This window comes from Heliangelus exortis, chromosome Z, assembly GCF_036169615.1.
Source record: "Heliangelus exortis chromosome Z, bHelExo1.hap1, whole genome shotgun sequence".
NCBI classification, from domain to species: domain Eukaryota; kingdom Metazoa; phylum Chordata; class Aves; order Apodiformes; family Trochilidae; genus Heliangelus; species Heliangelus exortis.
The window spans coordinates 62115120-62121122 of record NC_092454.1 but is presented as its reverse complement, the minus strand read 5'-3'; positions in this window follow the sequence as shown (position 1 = coordinate 62121122).

The following is a 6003-nucleotide window of genomic DNA, read 5'->3' as shown; positions in this document are numbered from 1 at the left end:
TTACAGGTATCCGGGTACCGGGTATTGTCTTTGTGCTCAACACCTGCCAAACACCCGAACAGATTTGTAAGCTGTTCTGCCTGGGGAAAAATTAAAAAAAAAAAAAAAATCTTCAGTGCTGATTTGTTAACTCTGTTCTCTTGCTTTAGAACTCTTACTTGCTTAGAAAATTGTCAGAGTTGCTGTTCCGAGCTCCTTTTATGAAGCTTTAAGCCAGAAGTTTACACATCACACTAAACACCTGGCTCTCATGTAACCAAGCCTCTGTCTCTAAATGTGTTCTTACCCATTTTGTTTATGTATTGCTAATTTTTATTGATAGGTGCTCCACTAAAAATGGTTTAACCATGGCAATATCCATAATAAATATCAAATATGTGTATCCCAGTGAATACTATTGTCAATCCATTTAGTTTTTCTGTGACATTTCATCAGTATAGCAGGAGGGTGCCACAAACTATTTTTGGGGTATGCAAACAATTAGGAGTCACAGCAGATTCCATTCAAGGCATCTGACTCTGTGCAGCCCAAAAAGACACTGATCAACCTTCAGCCACCAGTGCCAAGGTCACCTATACAAGGGAATGCGAACTAAAGAGGATAGCTGAAAATAAAGACCAGAGTAGAAAAACTGCATTGTTACACTGCAAGAATTTGTATTAAGAACTTTCTTTTCTGTGCAGAAGCATGCAAGAACTTTCTTCTTTATTTTATGCACCAAAATGTCCATTAGTCTTCCTTCTGAGTGCAGTTTGTTTTCATAGATTCATACATGTTGCCTTACAGTTTGGAATGTTCCAGATTTTGTTGGATCTTCAAACAGCATTGGTAGTACTTCCCCATTTCATGAGAAGTCCACTGAATGCAAGTTGCACAAAGCTGGTGATGATTTAAAGCACTGGTGATTTAGCAGAGTTTATTAAGCATGATCTTTTTTCCAGTAAATATGAGTCCCTGCAGTCAGAGAATGTGCAGTCACAGGGTGAGAGTTGAACCTGATTAGTCTGTATTGTTACATTACCTGGATGATAGATCTTCAGATTTATGATCATCAAATTACTGCTTCACTGTACTCTGAAGATGGCAGAGGTAATGTAATTAGGAAGTGCTGATGTACAAGTGAGATCCCTTGAGCAACTATATCAAAAATAAAAGGTTAAGCAGTTTATGCTTAGTTGTGCAAACAGGACAAGTGTTAAGGATGAACGAGGAATAATCAAATACCTAATCACTAGCTGCCCAAGGTGCTATTTTCATACAAAACCTGCACTTGTATTTGTGTGGACTATGATTTTGATGAATTCAGCATCTGTTCACACAGAAGCAGACTGAATGTGTTGATGAAAGTATTTCTAACTACATACGTGGTCACAGGCTTCAAACTTCACTGGCAAAAAGAGGTAGTTCATACTTAACACTTCTTTTTTCTCTGTGATTGATACAGACCAACACTAATGGTCCACATTTGCAAATTCGTGTTTGCTATTGGAAAGAAAAAAAAATGCCACAAGTAACGATCAGTCACTTGGGTGAATAAACATTGAAAGTCCATTAGAAGAATAGGAAATCTGAAAATACCCACATATTCCTTCAGGTTTTCAACAGTCACACATGGCCTATTGTTGCTGAACATTTAATTTCATCATCTATTCAGTGCACATTTGGTAAAGCTGGGAAATGCCTACTGTTCCTACACTTTAGATTTGTTTATAGCTTAAAGAGGAAGTTAAAAAAGGAAAGCAGTCTCTTGTATATAGTAATGGATGGATCAAACTCAGCTAAGACAAGCTTAACTAAATATTTACAAACAAAAAACTTCACACAATTGGAACCAGCAGCTTATAGCATCTCCTAAAGTGCTTACAGTTACCTCCTTAGTAGTGATATATTCTATAGATTACTTTAGTATTTCACATTAGAGAAGTGGCAGCATCCAGTGATTCATGAATTTATAATTCAATGTACAGTACTTTCAATGAAAAAGGTTTGCAGACTGAAGTTAGTCTGTCTGCAGCCTGAATGTGACTGAGTAGTTTTTAAAAATCCACTTAAGATCAGGCCTAGGTGAGAGCAAGGTGCAACATAATAAAAAGAATTACAGAATTTTTATGAATCATGTATGCCAGGTTATGTGACTATAGTCTCCAATTGTCTTGGCACATACAGCAGTTGGTGCTTACCTAAGTAAATTCTGACTCCTCGTTCAGTGCCCTAGTACTAAGGCAATTTATATTGTATGCTGAGCTCTCCTCTAAACAGATCCCAAGTACTTCCACTTCATAAAACTCAAAGCAGGCCTAACAACAAAGATTTAATGTGAAGTGCTACTACATGCTCTTTGCTGTTCTTGCTAAGAGCTTCCATTCTAGCTTAGAAAAGATGTGAATGGAAGAGCTTTATCATCTGCTGAGAAGCTTTGAATTCTTAGAAGACACAACTTTTCTTCAAGGGGCTTTTAAAGTCTCTCAAACATACTTTTAGTGTACCCCAGATGAATCAAATCAGGACTATTTGGTGCACAGATCAACTTATTTGAAGTTTATGGACAGATGGGAGGCCAGCTCAGTTCTGGCCTAGACACAATCTTGTTTGTGATGTCCTTCAGTCTCAAATGATTTTACGCCATGGATCTCCTGTCAGGCACATTTCCTAGACATAGATTTTGCATTCTTTTGCTGAATGGTGACATCCTGAAGGGTTTCTAGTTGTTAATGATCTCAGCAGCACTTTTTGTAGTACATTTACATCTAGTTGTGTCTTTATGTATGCTTTATGTATGCTTTGGTGTACCAAACTGGAGTTTTAGAGCAGTATTGCTTAAAGCAAGAGTTGTAGCAATTATTCATGTTCAAGATAAGTACTGACATAAAGAAGATATTTAATGGCTTTATGCTGCAAGATAGAAGAAAATGTCCATTGCTTTGTAAAACATGTGATCTTCTCTTTTTGCACTCAGCCTGTGTTAGCACATACCCAGTTTTGCTAGCTTGGGAAAATACTCACTGAAAGCTACTGCACAAATGCATTAAGGCATAAGAATGCCAGCATGCTGGAATGTGTGTCCTGTGTGCCCTGGCAGCTGAAAGGGCCAAGAGTGTCCTGGGATGCATCAAGCACAGCAGAGCTAGCTGGTTGAGGGAGGAGATTGTCCCACTCTGCATTGCACTGCATTGCGATGCCCCACCTTGAGTCCTTCATCCAGTTTGGGCACCTCCAGATAAAAAGGATACCAACAGGGGGAAGGAGGACCAGCAGAGGTGGAGGTGCTGATCTGTCTCTGGTGCCCAGGCACAGAACACAAGGCAAGAGAACAAAGATATGCCACAGGTAGTTCAGGCTGGACATTTGGACAAGGTTCTGCACTTCAAAGGCTGGCTGGTCACTGGAACAGGCTCAGAGAAGTGGTATCAGCCCCAAGACTGTCAGAGTTTAAGGAGCATCCAGATGATGCTTTTAGGCAGATGGTTTAGTTTTAGGTAGCACTGTGAGTACCAGGGAGTTGGAGCTGATGATCCTTACGGGTTCCTTCCAACTTCAGATATTCTATGATTCTATACTTGTGTCAATTAAAAACAAAAATCCCTTGTTTTAAAATCTTACCACACGCTGCAAGACCTTGATGGGTGTTGTAATTATTCTTTTTTAATCACTACCTCCACATATTACCTCCATTGTCTATGCTGCCACTGCATTGCTGTGGAGACAGATATCTAAGGACAAGGTGAACCCTTCACTGGTTTAAAAACTGGTTGGATAACCAGGCCCAGAGGGTGGTGGTGAATGGTGCTGCATCTTAGTGTCCCCCAGGGATCCGTATTGGGCCCAATCCTATTCAACATCTTTATGGATGATGTGGATGGGGGCATTGAGTCTACCCTCCATAAATTCACAGATGACACCAAACTGAGGGTAGTGTTGATCTGCTGGAGGGTAGGAAGATACTGCAGAGGGAGTTGGGCAGGTTGGGTCAATGGGCCAAGGCCAGTGGTATGAAGTTCAACAGGACCAAGTGCAGGGTCCTACACTTTGGCCACAATAACCCCATGCATCACTACCACCTGAGGGAAGAGTGGCTGGAGAGCAGCCCAGCAGAGAGGGACCTGGGAGTACTGGTTGAACATGAGCCAGCAGTGTGCCCAGGTGGCCAAGAAGGCCAATGGCATCCTGGCCTGGATCAGGAACAGTGTGGCCATCAGGACTAGGGGTGTAATTCTCCCCCTGTACTCAGCCCTGGGGAAGCCACACCTTGAGTCCTGTGTCTAGTTCTGGGCCCCTCAGTTCAGGAAGGAGATTGAGGTGCTGGAGAAAGTCCAGAGGAGATCAACGAGGCTGTGAAGGGCCCAGAGGAAGAGTCTTACAAGGAGCTGGGGTTGTTTAGCCTGGAGGAGACTCAAGAGGGACCTTATCACTCTCTACAACTGCCTGAAGGGTGTTTAGTCAGGTGAGGGTCAGGCTCTTCTCCTGGGTAATTAGTGACAGGATAAGAGGGTTTAGGTTGGAAATCAGGAAGCACTTCCTCATGGAGAGGGTGATCAGGCATTGGAATGGGCTGTCCAGGGAGTCACCATCATGTGGCACTTAGTGCCATGGTCCAGATGGTGTGGTGGTGTTGGGTCGTAGGCTGGACTTCATGATCTTGGAGGACTTTTTCAGCCTCAATAATTCTGTGATTCTGTGACAGATCCTGAGGGGATAGAATCCAATATTCCCCAGTCCCTCTCTAACCTCAAACAGTGATACAGCATGGAAACTGAGGCATCACTGTACCCTGCAGCATCAGGTGTCCTTCTATCCAAATATTCCTAGATTGCTTTTTGAATAATTTGCTTTTTTGAATAGATTGCATAACTTGACGGATTTTTTTCTGCACCCCATAATTTCCCTGCAAATTTAAGAGAATTTTGTAATTTTCTTTAATATACAATTTGTTGGAGTTGCCAGAATATGTTTATTAATACAAACATTTTTGGTCTGGGAAATTCATGACAATTTTCATGTAGAGAGGTAATCTGTAACAGAGCAATCCCACAATAACAAAACCAGAATGTGTTAGGGGTGTATAGATTTCTTAAAGTAGCACATGTACAAACACAGTTAAAAAGCACATTGAAAAGCTTACGTTTCAAGAACAACTGTATAGTAGGCAACCAAAATTCAACAGACCAGCACATTATTTCACAGATATGTTTCCTAAAGGTAGTTTCTTAGATGTTTTGCCAGGAAGGAGTTACCTATTGTTAAGCACTGTAAATCCTGAATAATCTCATGGCTTGCCTTATAGATGGATCAGATGGTGGATCCTACAGTGGATCAGATGATAAAACCTGTAACTAAGGCTGTGATGAAGCTGGAAGATATGTATCTGGAAACTCCTTAGAAGTGTAACAGTACAAGTGTACAGCTAAGGATCTGAGAAACAGGGTTTGCTGGAAGTGATGTATTTCAGACAATTCAGTTAGATGCAGCAAAATAGAGCTTTTGGAGACAAAATCCTTCCCACCTGGCACAGATGAGAAAGACAGGTGTCATGTGATAAAAAGCCCATGAGCCAGAAATGCTGCTCCCTTATTTCCATGTTTTCTATTTTCTTAGTCTAATGAAAAACATACCTTGAACCCTTGCCCATCTTGAATTCAACTTACTTCTATGCCAAAGTGTAACTTTTCCCATGCTGTGCAGTGAGAGGACAAGGGCAAATGGTTTCAAACTTGAAGAGGGGATATTAGGTTAGACATTAGGGAAAAAAAATTCTTTTTGTGTGGCGAGATGCCAGACCAGGTTGCCTGCAGAAGTTGTCTGCTGGCTGCCTACTCTCTGGAAGTGTTCAGGGCCAGGTTGGATGGGGCCTTGAGCAATCTGGTCTAGTGGTAAGTGTCCCTGCCCATGCAGGGCAACATCTTGGATCTGCTGGAATAGCAATAAAGTATCATTTTCCCTTTTCACATTCATCAGTTATCATGTTAAAGGTACTTCATAAGTAGACTTCACAAATTAAGACTTGAC